The sequence below is a fragment of the Impatiens glandulifera genome, chromosome 2 (assembly GCF_907164915.1).
Source record: "Impatiens glandulifera chromosome 2, dImpGla2.1, whole genome shotgun sequence".
NCBI lineage: Eukaryota > Viridiplantae > Streptophyta > Magnoliopsida > Ericales > Balsaminaceae > Impatiens > Impatiens glandulifera.
Window position 1 is genome coordinate 39925768 of NC_061863.1, and position 24077 is coordinate 39949844.

The following is a 24077-nucleotide window of genomic DNA, read 5'->3' on the forward strand; positions in this document are numbered from 1 at the left end:
CTTATATAAATTTGAAGCGGTTAAATATAAAAAATAAGATAGAATTTCGAACTATATTCATCATATAAATATTATTATTACTTTAAATTGTGTGATTTTTTTTTACAAATTAAATTTATATATTATTTTTAAATGAGTTTTGTACTATGCAATATAAATCAATCATTTAAATGTTGACAATCAACTCATAATGCTTTTTTTATAATTGGTTTTAGTTAGAAGAAAATTTTGCAAACTCTCTTTTAAAAAATAACCCGTTTTGTTATAATAAACGGGTTGAGTTGTTAATTTCCGGGTTGAATCATATATATAGAGAGCGAGAGAGAGATAAATGATTGGGTGAGGGAATTTGACAAAAGAAATGACAAACATTATATAATGGAACTCATGACCTCTTTGGTCTTTTAGATACTATTTCCACTTTGGGATTAAAAACAATTATTTTGGTTCAAATTGCTCTTGTTGAGAGTTGAACTCAAGACCTCCCGCTTACTAAACGGGTGCTCTAACCAACTGAGCTACAAGAGCTTAATAAGATTTTTTTTTGTACAGTGTATAAATTTGAATTGGTTAAATTTAAAAAATAAGATGAAATAAAATCCAATTTATAAATTAAAAGAAATAACTTATCTTAATAAATAAAATCAAAAAAATTAAAAATAAGGCAAAAACATAATTACATAATTAATTTGATTAATTATTGTGATAATTAAATCCCAATTAATTAACAAGATGGTCAATAAACTAAATAAAATAATTTGGGATAAATGTTGTACTCATTTTATCTCAAATTAATTTTATGAAAAACAATTAGAATTATAATAAATAATTTTGGTTAAATTTTGTATTCATTTTATCCCAAATAAATTATTTATTAAACGCTGAAAATAAAAAATAATATAAATTGGCAAAATAAATGTCATATTTATTAAAAAAAAAATATTTTGTAGGTTAAAAATAAAGCCAAACGAATGAAAGAAAAATCAATTTCAAATAAGTCATAAGGCTGAAAATGAAACTTGATCTATTGTAGCCGAAATCAAGAGGATTCGTTGTTGCAGACCCCACAACCATTAGATGAGCGCTAGAAGTACAAAGTTCTCATCTTTGTTTTTTTAAGGATGGAATTTTGTCACTTCTCAATCTTCTGACTTCGTTCAAAAGGTGAAATGATCACCCTAATCTGGTGATCATTTTTTCTACTCTTTGAGGCATCATCACGACCTATACCAACAACTAGCTAGTGATCAAACAAAAGACCATCAATGACTTTTTGAATCAATCCAATCCATTTTCTCAGTGAACCAGTCTTGAGAGGCTATAAATAGCCTCCTCTATGAAAACTGAAGGCAAGAGATCCACTCTTCACCTCTCAATCAAGCCTAAGCACAAATCCAACATTGAAGAGTTTCAATCTTTCTTAAAATTTGAAAATTTTATATAAGACTGTAATGTTCTGATTTAAGCATTTATGAAGCTTCCATAAGAGTTAAGAAGTGTTCTCCAACTCCATGTAAGCTCCCAATCACACTGTAATTCAATTTATCACTTTGAATTGAATTTGTATATTTTAGTTTTGCTAGTTTCATATACTACTTGATTGTCTGATTTTTTTATTAGAAAACGATCTTAGTATCATTTATAAACTTTTTTTTGAAACAAAACCCAATTATTCAACTTAAATCAGAAATTCTTAAATTTAATTTTGAACAAATTTCAAAATTGGGTTTATGTTCTTGGTTCTTGCTCAAGAACAACGGCACAAAAAGCTTTTTAACATGTTTATAAGGATGTTGGGAACATATTTAAACAAATTCCAAGTCATCACGATCATGTTTGATTAAAAACTAATTTTTTTATAGAAATAAAAATTTTAGTTTTTAAATAAACTAAAAAGAACAACTAGTGTTCATATTTTGGTCTTATTTAACTGTAGGAAGCATAAGAAAACTATTGGCAAGCTCCTTATGATTCAAAAAAATCCTAAAATCAAAAACCCATTTTTTTACGTCAAAACTACTCAAGTTAAATGGTACATCATCCCGATTGAATGACACATCGGGATTATATTATCTTGCTCTTGTGCGACCTAAAAGAAATGACAAAACTGAAGTTCATCAGGTCACAGTGTCCTGGCAAGCCCCAGCCTCTCCAAACCCAAGTCCAGACAAACATATGCTGGCTAAAACAAATGTCCCAACAACATCTAAGCCGCCAATATCAAATGCCCCGAGTCCTCCACGAACTTTTGATGACTTGGGTATGACCCTGAGTCAAGCTCTTAATATCATCCAACAAAAGAATCTATTCAAGCCCTTAACTCCAAGAAAGGTAAAGAATTTTTCGAAAAGTTAAAAAGTGCATTATGTGTTTACCATCAGATGAAGGGTCAAACTACTGATAATTATAGTGCCATTAAGCATCAGTGTCGAGACCTGATTGATCCAAAGATCATCCCTAAACTTGAAATCGCGAAAAATCCTTTACCCGATCACTAGGTGAATATGATCTCAATGGATAAACCTATTGAAAATCTTGTGGTTAATATGGTCAATACATGGCCTAAAAAGGAGGATCGAAGAATCCCACCCTCATCGGCGGTGTCTCGAAATTGGAGGATCCCTGATAATCTTAACATGAATTCTCCTAGGAAGAATGTGCGACATGATGTCCTAGCAACCCGATGTGGATCTAACTTCCAACCCAGTTTTATGATAACAACAATTGGTAATACGGCTAATCTTCTTAGACCATATAATGACCCTAGGAAGGAAAATGAGCCCAGATCTCAAAACTCGAGCGATAGTCTTCTTACTCAACTAAAGAAGACGATTGCCAATATATCCATCTAGGAAATCCTAATGTATTCTATAGAACATAGACAATATTTACTAAATGAGCTAAGCAATGCTAATATACTAGCCAACAAAACCCCTGAAAATATATTTAATCAAAACCTAATTAATTAAAATAAATAAAATTATTTGGTATCAATTTTGTACTCGTTTTATCTTAAAAAATCAAGGGATTATTAATTTAGTATGAAAACACATTTCATCCCTAAATTATTTATTTAACCCAAAATTATAAAAAAAACAATTGAAAAAATATTTGTCATATTTGTTTTAAAATTTGTGTATTTTAACAAATTAAAATTAAAGCCAAAAGGTGAAAGAAAAATTAGTTTCAAAATAAATCTTTAAGGTTTTAAATAAAAAATAAATTAGTGATCTTATGTGGCCAAAATTGTGAAAAACGGATGCAACCAGAATTAGGACCATCGGATGAGTGCTGGATTATCATCCAACACTCACAGGCCATCCGCGTCGCCCACTGCAATGGATGGAACGCACGTTGTTAGTTAAATTGCAAAAGAACAGCCAGATCGTGATGGAATGATCTGTTGCGCCCATGTTTACACTCAAACGACATTATTTTGAACCCGATTGTCTTCTTCCTCGCGATCGTCGGAGGATAAGAACATGTCACATCTTTATTTTTTTAAATATGGAACTTTTCCTACATTAACCATTTTGTCTTATTCAAATGCTTAAATAACCACCCTACGTCAGTGATCAATTCTCCTGCATCTATAGGCATTGATCACGCATATTCCGGCAAGTTGGATGAAGAGCAACCAAAATACAATAAATGGATTTTGACTGATTCGATCCACTTGAATCTCTCAACTGACTTTGGAAGGCTATAAATATCTTCCCTAAACAACCCCAAAGCCAAGAGATCCAATCTTCAGCTTCAAATCAAAAGAAATAAAAATCCGCCATTAAAGCTCAAGTTTGCTGAATTTTTCGAAATTATGTATAAGGCCTCAAAGCTTGGATCGGAGAATCCCCGAAGCTTCTCTAAGTCCTAAGGAGTGTTCTCCAATACTTGGTATACATACAAAAACCCTTTAATTCTCACTTCCAATTTGAATTTGAAATTTTATATTTCAATATTCACAAGTTTGCATATTGTCTGATTGTTGGATATTATGATTGGAAATCGATCCTAGGATCATTTCCAAGCTTTCCGTTTAAGTTAGAATCAATCAATCAACCATAAATAGAAAAACCCAAATTTGAATTTTAAAAGTCAAAAAAATGGGTTTGATGTTCTTGAGCTAATCCTCAATAACAGCAGCTCAAAAAGCTTCCCAACATATTTCTAATGATGTTGGACAACTATTTGGATCATGTTTGATCCATCCCGATCATATTGGATCAAAATCAAAATTTTCAAAATTTTTGAAAATTTTGAGTTCTTAATTTGGTCAAATGAACAATCAGTGTTCATATTTTGTACCAATCAAGTATATGAAGTATAAGAAAGCTATTGGCAAACTCTTTACACTTTAAAACCAAAAAACACGATTTTTGGACATAAATTTTGAATGAATTGATTATCACCTAGGTCGATCGATACCTTGGGATGATGTTCAAAATATTTCTATGAGCTTTGTGAAGTTACCTAGGCCCTTGGATAAAAAAATCCAAACCTCCGTCAAAATTGTAAAACCTGCAATTTTGATGTTTTTATGGACGGATAGGTCAGACCGAGGACTAAGAGATCTGACCGAGGATCTTCACTCAGGACTAAGAGGTCCGACTAATAAAACTTAACCATGACTAACATGTCTGACTGAGGATTTTCAGCCATGATTGAGAGGTCTGACCGAGGATTTTTACATCCAACCGAGAAGTCAGACCTAGGACCAAGGAGTCTCGCACCCGACCGAGAACTCCTGAACTCAGGACTAAAGTCTTCCACTCATGACTAAAAGATTCGACCAAGAAGTTAGACCTAGGACCGTGGAGTCTCACACTCGACTGAGAACTCCTGGACCAATGGTCGATGACTTACTCCCTGATCGAGGCATTTGACCGAGAATTCTAGTACCCTACTAAGAATTCTATCCAAAGACCGAGAGGCCTTAGCACCCCAACCAAGGGAATCCCAAACATCGACCGAGGATCCCGAACTTGGACTAAGGACTCTTAGCCCTCGACTGATAAATTGAACCTAGGACACCGGTCCTAAGTCTTATTTGGTTCCCATTTTTAAACTATAAAATTATTTTTGTAATTTTGGAACCTCTAAATCATTTTCTAAGAATTCCGAAAAATTAGAAAATAATTTCAAAATATTTTTGGGATATTTCCACAAAATAATATTTTCACAAAGGCTCGTTTAGAATTTATTTTAAATTCTAATGACTTTTAAACTAATGTTCTTCAAATATTTTCCTCCTTAGTCGTCATCAGCAGCATATACCAACATTTAAATAATTGTTGTTACAATTCTTTAAATAACGTTAAAACTTACGTTTGTCTAGGACCGAAAGAATAATCAATTAAAATAAAACGTTATACAACCTATTTTCAAAATTCAAATTTATAAGTAGAGACATTTTCAAAACGGGTACGGAGGATGAAGCGTGAAAGACATTTCCCGAGTATCACCAAACTACGAACTGAAAGAATTTCTAGCTAAAATATGTTTGTACACGTATACCATTTTTATTGATTTTCAATAATCAATTGTTGACTCTTTTTAGATAAATATTTTTTTAATTAATTATTTTTTAAATTAATTTAAACAACAGATTTTAAAAAAATCAAATTGTAATTTTATTACTACAAACCCTGTATTATTTAAATTTGTATCCAAATTAATTATTTTTAATTAATTCTGAAAACTGTTAGGAATTATTTAAAATCTTTTAAAATAATGTTTTATTTTTTAAAATATTCCTTACACGCAAATCGAGGTTGAAATTCTCGAACTTTGAGCTTCCACTGAACCAAAGGATTTTCCAAGGGTTATAGGTAGTACTATGATGATTCACACATGATCGTCTCTATACCTTACTTGTTGGTAACTCCTGTGAGTAAGTTCATCAAACTCTCACATAAATCTATATGTTAAGGATAATATTATGATCAATCACATGTGATCGTCTTTATACATTACTTGTTAGTAACTCCCGTGAGTAAGTTCATCAACGTTCACGTAAACCTATCAATTATAGATAATATTACGAGCGTTCACACGTGATTGTCTCTATACATTACTTATTAGTAACTCTCGTGAGTAAGTTCATCAACTCTCACGAAATCTATTTGTTGATAGTCCCACGATCATTTTTATATGACCGCTTTTAAAATATTGCTTGCTAGTAACTCACATTAAAAGTTTATCAAACTTTTCATGTCCCTTTGTGTTTCATCGAGTGGCATAACCCTAGTCATATATGAATATCTCAACAAACATTAACCAAATAATATCATTCGATAGTTTAAAAAATCCATCTAACATTAACAAGTTGTTGATATTCACGTCTATTAAAGTTACTCCAACATTAACTCACTACAGGTTCTATTTTTCCATCACTCTTAATGATATAAATTGGACAAGAAAACTTAGTGTTAAACGTCATACCCAAATCTATGTTTTCAAAAACCAGTTTGTTGTAATCAAACTCGATTCGAGAGGGAGACTCTCTTAGTAATAAATTTTAGTTACCCAATTAATAAGTTTTAAAAATAATTATTTTAAATAAATAAAATCAAAATAATCAAAAGTAAGGCCAAAATATGATTAAATAGTTAATTGGATTAATTATTGTGATAATTAAATCCCAAAAAATTAAAATGATGGTCAAGTAAAATAAATAAAATATTTTGGAATAAATGTTATACTCATTTTATCTCAAATTAATTTTAAGAAAATTAAGGGGAATTAAAATAAATAATTTAGGGAAAATGTTGTATTCATGTTATCCCAAATAAATTATTTATTAAAATCCAAAAATATACCAAAAATAATAATAAAATAATTGTCAAAATAAATGCCATATTTATTAAAAATATTTTGTAGGTTAAAAATAAAGTCAAAGGGATGAAAGAAAAATCAATTTTAAACAAGTCCATGGGCTGAAAATGAAGCGTGATCTACTGCAATCGAAATCAAGAGGATTCATTGCAGTAGACCCTATAACCATTGGATGAGCGCGGGAAGCCCATCCAATGCACAAGAGACATTTACGTCGTAATGAAGGAGACATGCACCCGCGAAGCACTGAATCGACTAATGCGCGCATTAGCGCCATTATCCCATACGCGATAGAATGCAGACAGAACGCGAACAAAGTGTCCCACATCCAATTTTTCACCTGAAACGGCGTCGTTTCACCTAGGTTGTTTTCTTCATCGCGACGAGAACCATATAAGAACAAAGTTTCCATCTTTGATTTTTCAAATATGGAACTTTATGGTTTCTCAACCTTTTAACTTCGTTCAAAATATGAAATGATCACCCTACTTCGGTGATCATTTCTCATACTCTTTGAGGCATCATCACCGCCTATATCAGTAACTGGTTAGAGATAAAACAAAAGACCATTAATGATATTTTTTACTTAATTTGATCCACTTTCTTAGTGAACCGACCTTGGGAGGCTATGCACAACTTTCTCTCGACAAACCAAAGGCAATAGATCCACTCTCCACCTCTCAACCAAGCCCAATCACAAATCTGCCTAAAGAGCTACAAGCATTTTTGAAAATTTAAAAATTTTGTATAAGGCTGTAAGGTTCTAATTTAGGCATTCATGAAGATTCCCTAAGAGTTAAGGAGTGTTCTCTAACTACAAGTAAGTGTCCAATTACACTGTAATTCAATTTACCATTTTGAATTGAAATTTTTATATTTCAGTTTTATCAGCTTCATATACTACTTGATTGTTTGATATTTTATTAGAAAACGATCATAGGCTCATTTATAAACTTTCAGTTGAAACAAAACTTAATCAATCAACTTAAATCCGAAACCCCCAAATTTGATTTTGAAAATTTTCAAAATTAGGTTTCTATTCTTAGGTTCTTGCTTAAGAAGATCAACCCATAAAGTTTCTCAGCATGTTTCTATGAATGTTGGAAACATATTTAAACCAATTCCAAGTCTTTCCAATCATGTTTGATCAAAAACTAAAAAATTTATAAAACTACAAAATTTAGTTCTTGAATTGGTTAAAAGAACAGTCAGTGTTCATGTTTTGGTCTCATTCAACCATATGAATTAGAAAGAAAGCTATTGACAAGCTCTTTGTGCTTCATTAAAGCCTAAAAACCAAAAACTCGATTTTTACCATAAAACTGTTTGATTTAAATGGGACATCATCCCGATTGAATGACACATCAAGATGATGTTATAAATTATTTTGGGAACTATACGAAGCTTCCAATGCCCTCGGATCAAAGGATCAGGGCCTCGAACGAAATCATCAAACATGTAGTTTAATGTTCTTGAGGACCGAGAGACCTAGCACAGGTCTAACCTAGGACTAAAAGTCCTTCTTATCTAGGACCGGTAAAAGTTAGTCTAGGGCTAACCTCAGACCGAGTGTTCTTTACACTAATGACCGAAGAAAATTAGCCCGAGGCTAACCCATGACCGAAGAAAGTTAACCCAAGGCTAACCTAGGATCGAGGTCTCTTACACCCGACCGAGGATTCTCGCACCCCAATCGAGGACTCTCGCGCCCGACCAAGGATTCCCGCGCCCGACCGAGGATTCCCGCACCTAATTGAGAGTCACTAGCACCACGACCGAGGGTTCCTGCACGTCGACCCAAGACCAAGGAAATTGCACCTCGGACCGGTCATATATAGGGCCTATTTGGTTTGGATTTAAAATTTTCAAAATTATTTTTATAATTTTGAAACACCGAACCATTTTCTTAAAATCTGAAGAAAAAAAATAGAAAATGATTTCAATATATTTTTTGAATATTTTTCAGAAAATATATTTTAACAGGGCCTATTTGGAATTTATTTTTAGATCATAATACCCTAAAACTAATATTTTCAAATACTTTCCTCACTAATCATCGATATCAGACTCAATTACCAACATTTAAATATTATTTTTACAATTTTAAATACATGAAAAAACTATGCATGTCTAGGATCTGAACAATAATTGGTTAAAATAAAACATAATAAAACCAATTTTTCAAAAGGCAAGACTTTATAAAGTAAAGATAATTTTTAAATGGGTGTAGAGGATATAGTGCGAAATCCCTTTCCCGAGTATCACTAAACATCGAATTAAAAAGTGACTCTAGTCAAAAATACGTTTGTAAACGTATAATTTTATTGATTTTAAAAATTATTTGGTGACTCTTATCAAATAAATAATATTTTAAATTAATTGTTTTTAATTAATGTAAATACATATTTCATTAATTAAATTTTAATTTGATTATTTTAAATTTAAGAGATTATTTGAAATTTGATCAAAAATTAATTATTGTTATAATTAATTTCAAAAAATGTTAAAACATATTTTTTATAAATCTCTTAAAATAATATTTTATTAAAAAGATTTCTAACACACAAATGGAGATTGAAATTTCTCAAATCTCGAGCTTTTTTCGGGACAACGATTTTCCGAAGGTTACAACTCTCTTTTAAAAAATAAGGATTTGTGTTATAATAAACGGGTTGGATTGTTAATTTTTGGGTTGAACCATATATATATTAATTATGGAGAATTAGCATGAACCCACATGTATAACACTTCGTTTCCATTCAAAGCGCTTACTAAACGGGTGCTCTAACCAACTGATCGAGCTACAATAGCTTAATAATATACTTTATTATTTTGTAAAATATATAATCTTGAAGTTGTTAAATTTAAAAAAAAAAAGATAGAATTTGAACTATATTCATCATATAAATATTATTATCATTTTAAATGATGTGGTACTTTTTATGTAAGTTAATTTTAAATATTATTTTCACATTAATTTTTGTATTATGAAATATAAATCAATACTTAAATGTTGATAATCGACCTGATGCTTTTTTTTATAAATATTTTTAGTTAGTAGGAAAAGTTTCAAACTCTAAAAAACATTAACTTATTTTATTATAGTAAACAATGTCGGGTTGTTATGGAGATTTGGCATGACACCTAGTAGGAATTGAACCCACGTGCATGACCCACTTCTTCCATTCAAAACGTTTCTAGTGAGAATTGAACCCGTGACCTCTTGGTCTCTTAGATCGACTATTTCCATTAGATCACCCTGGTGGAGTTAAAAATAAAGCTCTTGTTGAGAGTTGAACTTAATTATGGAGAACTAGCATTTAGTGTGTGCATTTGCACGAGTAATTATAACAAACCAAGAAAACAATTACCTTAAAAATGTGACTTTATAATTTAATTCAATATTTTTTATCTACTTATTAAAAAATATGACACAAAATAACAAATTCATTAAGTAGACCTTCATTTAACTTTTTTCTCATTAGTTCACTAATTTTACCCTCATTTCTCGGTCAACCAAAATTATCATTTCTTACATAATAGACATCTCATATTACTAATCGCGTAACCTCATTTTTATACCCAACTATCTCAATAGTACCAATCCTTCCTTACATGTCTCTTATCCCTCGACAAATCAACCATCAATCTCTCTCTCGACCCGGAAATTCGGACACTTTAAAAATTAAGCATCATTATATATATATATATATAATAGTTAGTTAGTTAAAAAATTAAACTTATATTGTTAAATTATCTCGCGTTCATCAAATTTGGTGTTGAATTTAAAATATAAAGTGTTATTATCCTTGTTGGCTAAAGGGTTGTATTTGTTTTGTTAGGTTACAAGTTCGAAATAAACATGTAGTATTTTTAATTTTATTTTTAACTGTTTTAAGTTTATGGGCGGGTCAACCTACAATCCGACCTAAGTATCCATTTACTCTCACATATATATCCAAATGTACCACAGCTCTCGACCCGGTAATCCGGACACTTTCAAAATTAAACATCATTATATATATATATATATATTAGTTAGTTAAAAAATTGAACTTATATTGTTAAAATATCCCACGTTCATCAAATTTGGTATTGAATTTAAAATATAAAGTGTTATTAGACTAATTGGTTAAAGGGTTGTACTTTTTTTGTTAGGTTGCAAGTTTGAAACATAAATATAGCATTTTTAATTTAATTTTTAACCATTTCAAATTTGTGGGCAGGTCAACCCATAATCCGACCCAAGTATCCATTACTCTCACATATATATCCAAATTAAGCACAGCTCTCGTCCTGGCAATCCGAACACTTTAAAAAGTAAGCATCATTATATATATATATATATATATATATATATATATATATATATTAGTTAGTTAAAAAGTTAAACTTATATTATTAAAATATCATGCGTTCATTAAATTTGATGTTGAAATTAAAATATAAAGTGTTATTAACTTAGTTTGTTCAACTCAAAGCTTGCATCTTTGAACACATCTACTTTTCATTACCAAACTTCACTGTATTTGATCAGATAACATTTCATTGATAAATATATTGTTTAAATTTTTATGTGGTAATGAAGTTTCTCATTTACAAGCGGGCCTGATCGAGGATCGCTCATCCAACGACCTTACTTCTCATGGGTTTACTTTTCTCATGAGCTTTGGGTTATGTGTGTGGAATTACACAGAGTGATTGAACAATGATTGTCACAAGTTAAAAATAGATCTCTGTTATGAAAATGGTTGAACATCCAAATATAGTCGAATTACACGAAGTTACGGCGAGCAAAACGAAGATATATTTTGCGATGGAGCTCATACGCGGCGGTGAATTTTTCTCAAAGATATCAAAAGGTCGTCTTCGTGAAGAATCCGCTAGACATTACTTTCAACATCTCATCTCCGTCATTGATTTCTGCCATAGATATATTTCGCGATGGAGCTCGTACGCGGTGGTGAGCTTTTCTCAAAGATATCAAAAGGTCGTCTTCGTGAAGAATATTCTAGACATTACTTTCAACAGCTCATTTCCGCCATTGATTTCTGCCATAGTCGTGGCGTTTATCATCGTGACCTAAAATCTAAAAATCTACTTCTCAATGATGAAGGTAATCTTAAGGTAATTGATTTCGGTTGAAGTGTTTTCGATGAACATCTCAGGCAAGACGACGCCTTTTAGGGTTAAGCAATAGGATCGCTCATCCTTAAGATTGTGGGAGAAAGACCCGCGAGACTTTGTTTATGCCCGAAACCCATGAGATTTCTCTTCTTTACCCGGTCACTCAAGTGAGCGCGTGTATGTCACCCTAAAAGAAAATACTTAAGCATCATTATATATATCCAAATTAATCACAACTCTCGACCTGACAATTCGGACACTTTAAAAATTAAACATCATTTAACAATATATATATATATATATATATATATATATATATATATATATATTAGTTAGTTAAAAAGTTGAACTTATATTGTTAAAATATCTCACGTTCATCAAATTTGGTGTTGAATTTAAAATATAAAGTGTTATTAACCTAATTGGTTAAATGATTATACTTTTTTTGTTAGGTTGCAAGTTTAAACCATACCTATAGCATTTTTAATTTTATTTTTAACCGTTTCAAGTTTATGGGCGGGTCAACCCATAATCCGACCCAAGTATCCATTACTCTCACATATATATCCAAATTAACCACAGTTCTTAACCTGACAATTTGAATACTTTAAAAGTTAAGCATCATGCATGGCCCTCTTCTTCAATTCAAAACGTTTCTATTAAAAATTGAACTCTTGACATATTGGTCCTTTAGGTCGATTATTTCCATTAGATCACCCTAGTATAGTTAAAAATAATGTTCTTATTGAGAGTTCTTAAGACCTCCCACTTATTAAATGGGTTCTCTAACCAACAAAGAGCTTAATGATATATTTATTTTGTATAGAATTTTGAACTATATTTATCATATAAATATTATTATCACTTTATATGATATTTATTTTTAAATTAATTTTAAATATTAGTTTTACTTTAGTTTTGTATTATCAAATATAAATCAATAATTAAAGGTTGACATTCAACTCATAATGCATTTTTTTAAAATTGTTTTTAGTTAGTATAAAATTTTGCAAACCCTCTTAAAACTTTGTGTACGCAAATAGTGTTGAATTTTTTTTAATATGAATACGTTGATTATGATTACTATTCGTACAACTTTATATATTAAGACACTTAATTATATAATATATATAAGATTATTTTATATTTTGCATCACACGAGATATATTCTAGTATTCTTGTAAAGTTACTATTTCAATTAAACTCTTCATTTTATAAGATTTGAAATAAACTCTCAATTTAATAAATTTATAACTGACCAATAATTTTGGGTAATTCTCTATTTTGAATAACTTAGGTTCACATCTATGAAAATGTATTTGAGGGTTATTTCTATATGTTGGGCTAGTATAGTATAGGCCATTAAATACTAGTTAGTCTATAAGGCCTATATTCTATGGGCTTGCAAGTTAGTAGACAACAATTGTTTTGTTCTTAATTTCTGATTACACCAACCAATTCAGCCAGAAAGGAAAAAGGATCGCATTTATCACATGTTTTCTTAACTCATCCTCTGAAAAATGGTTTCAAACATTATAGCTTTGTCTAAACAAAGAAAAGATTAAGACAAATACATTTTTATTATTATATAATGATCAATGCAAAGAAACTTTTTGTGAAAGCTAGAATGAATCGATACAAAGATTAAACTTTGAAAGAATCATAAACTTGAATAATAAGTTATGAATGAATGATGATATGTTATACCAATTTAATCATCTTGTCACATTGGAGATAGCAGCAATGACAATTGTAATTTAAAGCACTGTTAACACATAATATTAAATGACATAAAGTTTGTTTCAAATCATATTCTAAATTGCTGATCCATATATATATATATATATATATATATATATATATATATATATATATATATATATATATATATATATATATATATATATATATATATATATATATATATATATATATATATATAATATTATTATTTTCAAAAAAATTGACCACTTTATTATTTTATTTTTTTTCTTATTATTTTGACAATATAGACCAAATTTTTCTGGCGTTATTACCAACGTACGGCAAAAGACAATTTTAAAGATTTTTCCAACGGTTTATTCTACTTCTTCACTTGTCTTATGAAACTCAAACAAATTCGTTTTGGAGTCCCTCAAAAAAAACACAAGTTTGTTGTATATTTTTATTATAATTTTAACTTTTATAAATTTAATATATTATTTAAAATCTAGATTATCATATCTATTTGTTTTGATGGTGTAAATATTATATTGTATTATTTCCAAATTAATTTTGCATATTTAACTCATCTTTTTTAATTAATTAAAATTAATTTTTACTCACAAAAAAAAATAATAATAATAATAATAAGAATAAAGGCAAATATCTTGATTATCATGATAATATATAATTTAAAAGGAATAAAAATTTGAGTGAACTTATATTGCTTTCATATTTTAACTGTTTTATATTATTTATTTTTCAATACATGATGTTCATACAGAATCATACTTAGTATCTATACTTAAATAACCATTATAAATTCATACACTCAATGTTTAATTTATTAAACTTCATGGATTAAGGTAGCTTAATTATCATATTTGGGTATCAGTACCCAATGCTAGGTTTCATATTTAAATGAAAAAAAAATAATTTATTTTTAATTTTATTATATATTAAATAAATATAATAATTTGTATTATGATTAAAATAAATAATATATTTTAGTTGATTAAATATCATGTTAATTTATATTGTGGAGGGGTGTCCTAAAACTAGGTCACTGTACCAATAGTCCAATATATTAAAATTGTGGTCAATTAAAATTTTAAAATGTTACAAAAATAATTAAAATTTAGTTATATGTATAATAATAACATAGCTTAAATATTTTAAAATAATAAGATTTAAATTAAATTATATTGGTCATATTACAAATAAATAATCAAACATTATAATCAAGCACAATAATCACCCTGTTTTATAGTAGCTATGAATAATGAGGGCCAGACAAGCCCTCACGTGAAGTGAAGTCTAAGGCTATCCTACCCTTTCAATAAATATTTTTAAAAATAAAAAGTTAAGGATCGTTAAAGAGTTAATAATATTATATATTTTAATTTTTTTCTCAAAAAAGTATAAATTAATATTAGAAAACAAAATTTTAATAAATTATTTTAGATACACAATACCGAAACATATACACTTATAAAAAAAAAAAAAAACAATTCAGTACAGATATAATTTTAGACAAAACTCAAAGTTAAAATCTTTTATCATACAATAAAATATTAATTTTAAGACTCCAACATTTATAGAAAATAATAAAATTTTAAATACTATAGTTTAATTATTTTCTAGTTTAATTTTAAATAAATTAGGATATTGTATTTGAGTTAATATCAAATATGTTAGGAGATAGAGATGAATATATGTGAGAGACAATAAATTTATTAAAGTCGGTTAATTTTGGTTGAAAAGTTCTAAATTACGTGAATCTAATTCCTAAAATTAAATTAAGACTGAGTTATTTATAAAATTATAAATATTATATATTTAATTTATAAATATTATTTTGATATATAACCTGGAATTTTGAAAAACTCATACCGATTATATATTATATATTGTACTGATTTTTCCGATATATCAAAAATATCGATATTTTTGATATTTTGCAGTACAACAAAGATATACCAAAAATATTAATTCACCCATATTATATCAGTTCAGATCTTCTGCTACCGATTGCCGTGTTCCCCTGTGGCGGACCAATCAGATTGCACTTTTCTTATCTTCTTCCGAGTAAGAGTAGCACAAAAAGAGTCGCATTAACAAAATAAGAAAAAACCGCTAAAACCTTCCTCGTTGGGGCTCCGCGCACTGGAGCAGCATTATTATTTTAATAATAAATCAATCTGGGTAGGAGACGGAGGGAGGGAGAATCCGGAATCCGGGTTTAGGCCCGGGTTCACACCAGACGCCGTTAACGGAAGCGCCTGTTAACGCCAGGAAATAATATAATATTCAGATGATAAACGGATAAGATATCTTCGCTCCGGGACCGTGTCAGAGGGGAGGGTGAGATACGATGAGAGCGAAGATCTACACGCCCGTTTCACTGACCCTCATGTAAACCCCCCATACCCACCCATGAGAAGACCGCCTGCCGTTCATGAAAATACACTTACACGTCTATGTAAAGACCAAATTGACAGGGATATTATATTTACGTTTATTAAATATTAATTTAATTTATTAAAAAACACATGCAACGATATAATATTCGCTTCAATTAATTCAATCTTTTTTTTTCAAGGAATTTTTATTTAATTTTTTTATTTAATTTTTTTTTTGCCTCGAGACTCTCTGGAGCGAAGATATATTTGCTTCAATTAATTTTAATAAAAACCTCATGTAAAACCCCCCTACCCACCCATGTAAAGACCGCTTGCCTACCATGTAAAGACACTTACCAGTTTATGTAAAGACCAAAATGACATGGATTTTATATTTCCGTTTATTAAATATTAATTCAATTAATTGAAGATGACATGAAGCAACCGAACAATTCTTCGCCTCAATTACCGGCTCGATTTTTTTTCCTCTTTTTTTTTTCCCGTTTATTAATAAATGTTAATTTAATTAATTTAAATTGACAATCAGTAAACGACCAAATATTCGCTTCAATTTTGTTTTTCGAGTAGACGATTGAAAGCGAAGATTTCTTCTTTTCAAATATTTTTAGCCTGACGTTCATGTAAAACCACCTCCCCTCCCATGAGAAGCCAACTTGCCTGTCATGTAAATTCACTTACCCGTGCATTTACATTCCGCGAATAAATCTTCGCTTCTATGAATAGTTTTTATTTTCCATTTAATTTTATTATTATTTTTTGAATTTACGATATCGAACGAATATTTATTCGCTTCCATGACTAGTTGATATAATTTCAATTTCCCGCTACAAGCCGACTCTCCCTCAATTTCATTTTCATAAGCAACTGTTCATATTCTTCTCTCTCTATCTCCCGGCGATAATCCAAACACTGAACGTCGAAACCCTAGATATTTCGTTTATACTACAAGGATTTCTTCTGAACATGTCGGGTAACCAAGGCAACAACATGGAAGTGGATCATCCCATCGACTCCCGAGAGGTCGTCTTGCAAGTTTGTAGGAGCATAAACGAAACCGAAACTGCACCCACTCCGGCATCCAACGTCAATCCCAGCAATAAACCAGAGAGGTATGTTAATCTTATTGTGTTTATACTAATTTTACACATGTTTATTCAATTTATTTCGTATAATACTGATTTATGCTATCCCACCAAAATTAATGACTTCGAGGACATATGAAAGGAAGAGGAAGAGAAATCCGAAGACGAATACTAAGTCTTCATCGACTGCTGAATCAGTTTCCACAGTTGCTGTCGAAGCTACTGATGTTGCTGCAGGTACTGATGAGATTTTACCACCACCTGTTCCCCCTAAAAAAAAAACCAAAGTTATTCCTACATCCACTCCAACAGTCGATGAAGAGTTACCAGAACCACCCCCAGAAACCACTAATATTTCTCCGTCTACTACCCCATTCGATGAAGAGTTTCCCCCATCTCCCCAAAAAACCCAAACCATCAAGAAACGTAAACTGACATTTCTAACCAGATCATCACCTCATGGCCTCGCTCAACTCATTCCTAAATTGAGCGTAGAACAGAGGGAAGCCGTGAAGGAAATCGGGTTTGGTTCTCTTCTTACAATGGGCGTCTCCAAGTGCCTGGCTCATTTTTCCAGACACGTGGTGATGAGATCCGTATCGATGAAGATCTCGTACAGCTCGTGATGAACCTCCCTAGAGGGGCAATGAACGTAGTCGAGTCCGTTGGGTTGGACAAGACTAAGGACCCTGATTATTTTAATTTCTTGAGGGATTGGAAGACCAGATGGACCGGTGAAGACTCAAAAGCTCCCGAAACACTTTCTATGATCCCCAAGATATTAAGTAACACAAGTGCAGACAACGATTTCAAAATAGACTTCGTTGTCTTTGTTGTCTCAAGTTTTTTATGTCCTGTTCAAAATTCACGAGCCAGGTAAACATGTATTCAAACCTATTATATATCTAATTGTATTTGTGAATACTGACAAATGTATTTTTTTCATTTCAGGTTCAAAATTCTCAAATCCTTAATGGAGGTTGATAACATAAAGGAACTGAACTGGTGCCACTTTACACTACAACGATTGGTTGACAGTGTAAGAAGTTGGAAAGAAAAAGCAAGTAAAGATAAAAATCCATATTTCGATGGACCTATAACCCTTTTATCGGTAAGTATTGTTGCCTCTCTTATATATGATTTATAGATATGTAATATTTTCTAACATGTTTCCCACTCCTTTACTCCAGATTTGCTACCTAGATGGTGTTTTTGTGGAAAGTGAACGTATCCCCTACGAAAGAAAATTTCCAATTATCTCCTGTTGGGATGACGTCAGCGTGTTAGAGTTTACCAACTTAGAAGTTCGTGCCGGTGGTTTTGGGCTGGGCAGGGCAAGGGCGCGCCTAGCAGTTAGACAACCCGAGAATCCAGTTGACTCGGTTGAAGTAAAAGAAGACGATAATGAGGTATGTGGAAACTATAAATTGACTCCCATTGTTCTTTATTATCCTGTTTTCAAGATTAATGATCTCTGTTTTTCATAATGTACAGATGTTGACATCCAAAATCCTGCAAACTTTTAAAGATACAGCCCAACAGCTGAATTACCTATCAGGGGAGTTGGAGAAACGCAACATCGATCCGAAACCCTTTTTTGAGGCCGGTTTCCTGAACCTCAGAGAGTCTGAAGGGTTCATGAAACACTTGAAGGTGGTGATCGATGGTCCGGTTCATGTAGGTGTGGAAGATCCTACAAGGGAGGCACTTGTGGACACTTTACAGTGTGCGGGCTTGAAAGTCAATAGTCCCCGGGTTGATTACACATGTGAGACTGCATTGGAGGACCATGCAGACAATCCAACAACACGGGTTGAACAGAATGATTTAGAGGATGCAGTTATGCCCCATCAAGAAAATCGTTCAGATCACGTGGAACCGAATGATCTCGATGATGCAGTTCTGCACAATGAAGATCAGTCACTCCCTGTTCAAACGAAAGATGTTGAGGATGTAGGTCATGACATTGACGATGAATCACTCCTCGTTGAACAGGAAGTTGTACAGGCTGCATTTCAGCCCATTCAAGCCAAGTCACCCCCTTTTCAACCGGACGAACCTGAGGATGCAGTTATGCCCCATCAAGAAAATCGTTCGGATCACGTGGAACCGAATGATCTCGATGATGCAGTTCTGCACAATGAAGATCAGTCACTCCCTGTTCAACCGAAAGATGTTGAGGATGTAGGTCATGACATTGACGATGAATCACTCCTTGTTGAACAGGAAGATGTACAGGCTGCATTTCAGCCCATTCAAGCCAAGTCACCTCCTTTTCAACCGGACGAACCTGAGGATGCAGTTCTTCCCAACAAAGATGCCTCACCCCGTGTTGAACCAACTGATCATGAGGGCGAAGTCAAGGAACCGGATGAGGTACCCCCAGTGCAGACACCCACTCTTGAAGACGATGATCAGGGTGAAGGGAAGGAACCGGTTGAGGAACCCAAAGCGCAGCATGTTGAACCAAATGATCAGGGTGAAGGGAAGGAACATGTTGCGGAACCCAAAGCTCAGTCTGTTGCACCAAATGATCAGGTTAAAGGCAAGGAAAAGGTTGAGGCTTCTAATGCCGTTGAATCTTCTGAAGATGAAGATGAAGGTGATGGGGGGGGATGCATCAACATTAGAGAATATCCTAAGAGGAAGATCACGAAAATTCCTGTGCACCTTCGATCCCCCTACATGCAACAGGTTGCAGATATGTTGGACCACAACATAACCAACAAGGAACAGAGATTAGCCGATTTTGTGTTCGATGAAGACCTGCCTCCAATGTAAGTTACCTCTCATGCTTTTCGGAATTTCAAATATGAAATTAGTTAGTTATGGTCTTGTAAATGAATGTATTTTGCAGGGACGTTCTGTACGAAGGTGCACCGGGTAATATCACCCGTAAGCTATTTCAAACAGTGAAAATGGGTCGCGAAATTGCGAGCGAAGTTGTGGACGCTTGGTCCATAATTGTGCACTTCAAATGCCGTAGGTTGCCAAGGCATGAACCACGAATAATATGTTTTTCAACAATTTCACATGTAAGTGCTTCTCTTGTTTTGTTCTATGTATCCTTCAATGTTCATGACTTTGAGTCTCCACCCTTATTGCAGGTTAATCTGCAGTATGATAGGACCTTATTTTGTCAATCCCTTGAATAAGACATGAGAAACTACCATGTCACAAAAGAAGACATCATCTTCGCTGACCTGGTATGTACATATCCCTCAATTCCAAGTAACGAGACTGCCATAAAATAACAAATGTTTATGTTCTTTTTGCAGATATTCCTACCTGTCGTCACTTCTGGACATTTCTTTCTTGTATGTGTGAATATTAAAGACTCCCAAATAAATGTCCTAGACAACTCCGGTCGTCCGCATAGAATGAAAATTTTGGACAAGTATGTCCAGTTGAGGAATCAAATCGATAGTTTTTCGACTTTCTTGGAAAGGCAAGGCATACAAAGATTTGCAGAAAAGGTTAAGATGTACAAGATAACGGTCCCAAAGCTGCCTTGGCAAGACCAAACAAACAAGACCGACTGCGGTGTATATTTAATGAGACATATGGAAACATATAGAGGAAAGATGAAGGGTTGGTCATGTGACATCAACGAAAATAATGTGAGTGTTTTTTATATGTTATTCTATGACATTTAACAATTTTAAATGTTCTTATACTTTCTCTTGTTCTTTTGAAGGTCGACGAAGCTTTGAGTACATTGAGGATAAAATATTTATACAGAATTCTTATGTCTGAGCACAATGTCAATAGGTTCAAGTTAAAGACTGCAATTAGATCAAGATATTAGGGTTTTGTATGTGTTATACGGAATTATACTTGTACAGTAATTCTTATGTTCACACAGGTCAATTGACCTATTTTTAATGTATGGATGTTTGATATTGATTTATAACTTATAATGCAATTCAGATCTTAATGTATGGAAGGCAGTTCAGATCTTAATGCATGGAGTTATAATGAATTGCTTATAATGTATTGATGTTTGATATGTCTTCTTGTACACATATTTGTGAAATCCTAAACGATGTTATTTTCTTAACTGTATCTTTTAATATTCTTAAACGAAGATATATTCTTAACATGATGAAACTGATAAACTTGCAACCGTAATATTGACATGATGACCACCTCTTGAAACGGAATTATCTTGTTATGTCTTCTTGTGGCCCTCTTCTTAACTATCAATTTTCAAATTCCTAAACGAAGATATCTTCTTATGTTCCTTTGTGCAATCCTTATTTTGAAAATCAGAGACGAAGATATCTTCTTCAATATATGTTTGCAAATTACTAAACGAAGATATCTTCTTCACTATATATTTTGAAATTCCTAAACGAATATATCTTCTTAATTTATTTTGGGGTACAGTCGATATTTCGAAACTAGGAGACGAAGATATCTTCTTCAATATATGTTTTCAAATTCCTAAACGAAGATATCTTCTTCACTATATATTTTGAAATTCCTAAACGAATATATCTTCTTAATTTATTTTGGGGTACATTCGATATTTCGAAACTAGGAGACGAAGATATCTTCTTCAATATATGTTTTCAAATTCCTAAACGAAGATATCTTCTTCACTATATATTTTGAAATTCCTAAACGAATATATCTTCTTAATTTATTTTGGGGTACAGTCGATATTTCGAAACTAGGAGACGAAGATATCTTCTTCAATATATGTTTTCAAATTCCTAGACGAATATATATTCGTATTGACAAGAACTAAAAAATATAATACGAAGATGTCTTCACAACATGTAATGCACCTACCGGAGTTATGTATTGATGTGAATTCAAGAATGAAAACTCATTTATTACTTCAACTACTGATGTATCAACTTCATCACTCTCATACCCTCACTCTCACTCTCACTCTCACACTCCACTCTCACTCTCACCTCTCTCTCTGTTTTGACTCTTTCCTTCCTAAATCTCTATCTACCGGTGTCTTTCCTTCATTCCTTTAGCGTAAAACTCATAAGATGGATGTAGAGATTGACCCAGACATGCTTGTTTTATCGCAGCAACAGCTGGAGCGATACTTAAGTCTGATCAACGATGACCCTGTCCCTTTTACTGTCTATCATGTAGATGAGATTCTTCCTCTATTACGAATAAACGTTAACGACGGACTGATGGCCCACATGCAAAGCAGATGGAATACGGACTCTCGTTCTTTTGTTATTGGGGAAATGCACATATGCCCGACGCTAGAGGACTTTGCTTCAATCCTTAGGTGTGGTAGTCTTGCACTCATGATCTTGCCTGTCCATCAAGATCCTCATATGGCCGCCCACATTTGTGACAGCTTCTATGGATGTACAATGTTTGATGCTCTTTTGTTTACCCTCCAACATGGATTTCTGAATATGACAAACATAGACGAGTACATTTGGCGTGTCCAGGGAGCTGAGAGGACCATCAACCACACACAAAGCAAACTGATCATGCTTGTGGTTCTGGCTCATTTTTTTTATGTCCGGCTGCAGGACGACAGCCTTCGGAAAGGATCCTGCAGGTAGTTCCTGCACTGATGGGAAACGCCCCAAACCTGGCTAGCCTGGTACTTGCTGAGACATTAATTGGTCTTAACGAATTTGTTCCCGAGGAAAACAACTATTCTCGCCGTGGATCACCTTTGATTCTATACCTCTGGTTGTTAGACAAGTTGCATTGGTTGCCCCGTCCTTCAATTCCCTACACTTCCTTTGCCAATCTACAAGTGCAAAGGGTCAATGGACTCGTGCCTCCGAATTTTATTTCGGATATTCACCCAATTAGGTTCATTGTTCCGTGGTATCTGTTTACTGAAATGATGTACGAGATGAGGGGTTCTCCATTCATCATTTTGTTGGGCCTTGAGGGAACTACCTCCTACTGCACAACTGTCATATACAGACAATTTGGCCTACGGAATCCCCTACCTTCAAATGGACACAATCCTCCGGAGGACTTCATGTTTACTCCTCACCATCTTTACTTTGAGTACGCATCAATAATTGAAAATTCTTTGACGGTTTTCATCCCCAACCGATGGATCAATGCTGTGAACGAAGCCATTCAGCTATACATTCCACCCGTCATCGAACATGAGGTCGTGTCGCTGACAGGACCGATAGACGAGTCATCCTCTCATGAATCAGACTAGAGCTTCATTTGTATTGTTGAACAGCTATATTGTTGGTTAATCTGTGCAGTACTTATGTAAACGGATTATGGAATGTTTTTGTGTATTCAACAATATTATGAAGTTATGTTTGATTATAGTCTGAAGTTATATTTTACATTATGTAGTTAGTTTATTCTGGAGTGATATAAATCGACTCATGGTCGTTATGTTTGATTCTTTGATTGCAATTTGGATGTCATGATCAATTCAAAGTATAATGTAAAACAACTGATCTGTTCATGTAAACCCCTTAGATTGATCCATCGATTGGTTGTTCGCTTCCTTACACAGTATCTAATCAGTAAATCGAACGGACATTTCTTCGCCTGTAAAACCCTTGAAAACGAAGATGATGTCGCATCCAATCTTTGAAGTTACATATTATTGTTGACACTTTCATGTCATACTCTATTCAATTTAAAAACGAAGAATCATTCGCCTGTAAGTTTCTATATTAAACACAACATTGTTACGAAATGACATACTATTCGCTTGATACTGTATTGAAATTATATTTCATCATTGAAAAAAGAAGTGTGTTTTCGTATAAAACCCTATAAAGAAATCATTTCATATCTATGGATTACTGTATTAAGCCTGTCATGACATATCAAATCGGAACAGTGTGCAGTATTGTTGTCACATCACAAAAATTAATAAATATTATATTTTAATAAAGTTGCAAATTATGTTTTTTTTTCAATTTTTAAACAC

At 32.5% G+C, this 24077-nt stretch overlaps 1 non-coding gene across 1 annotated transcript; it reads right to left on the bottom strand.

Moving 5' to 3' along the window:
* Positions 1-454: 454 nt before the first annotated feature.
* On the bottom strand, positions 455-528 carry TRNAT-AGU. The gene has a single exon. It is a non-coding gene; the product is annotated as a tRNA-Thr (tRNA).
* Positions 529-24077: the final 23549 nt, after the last annotated feature.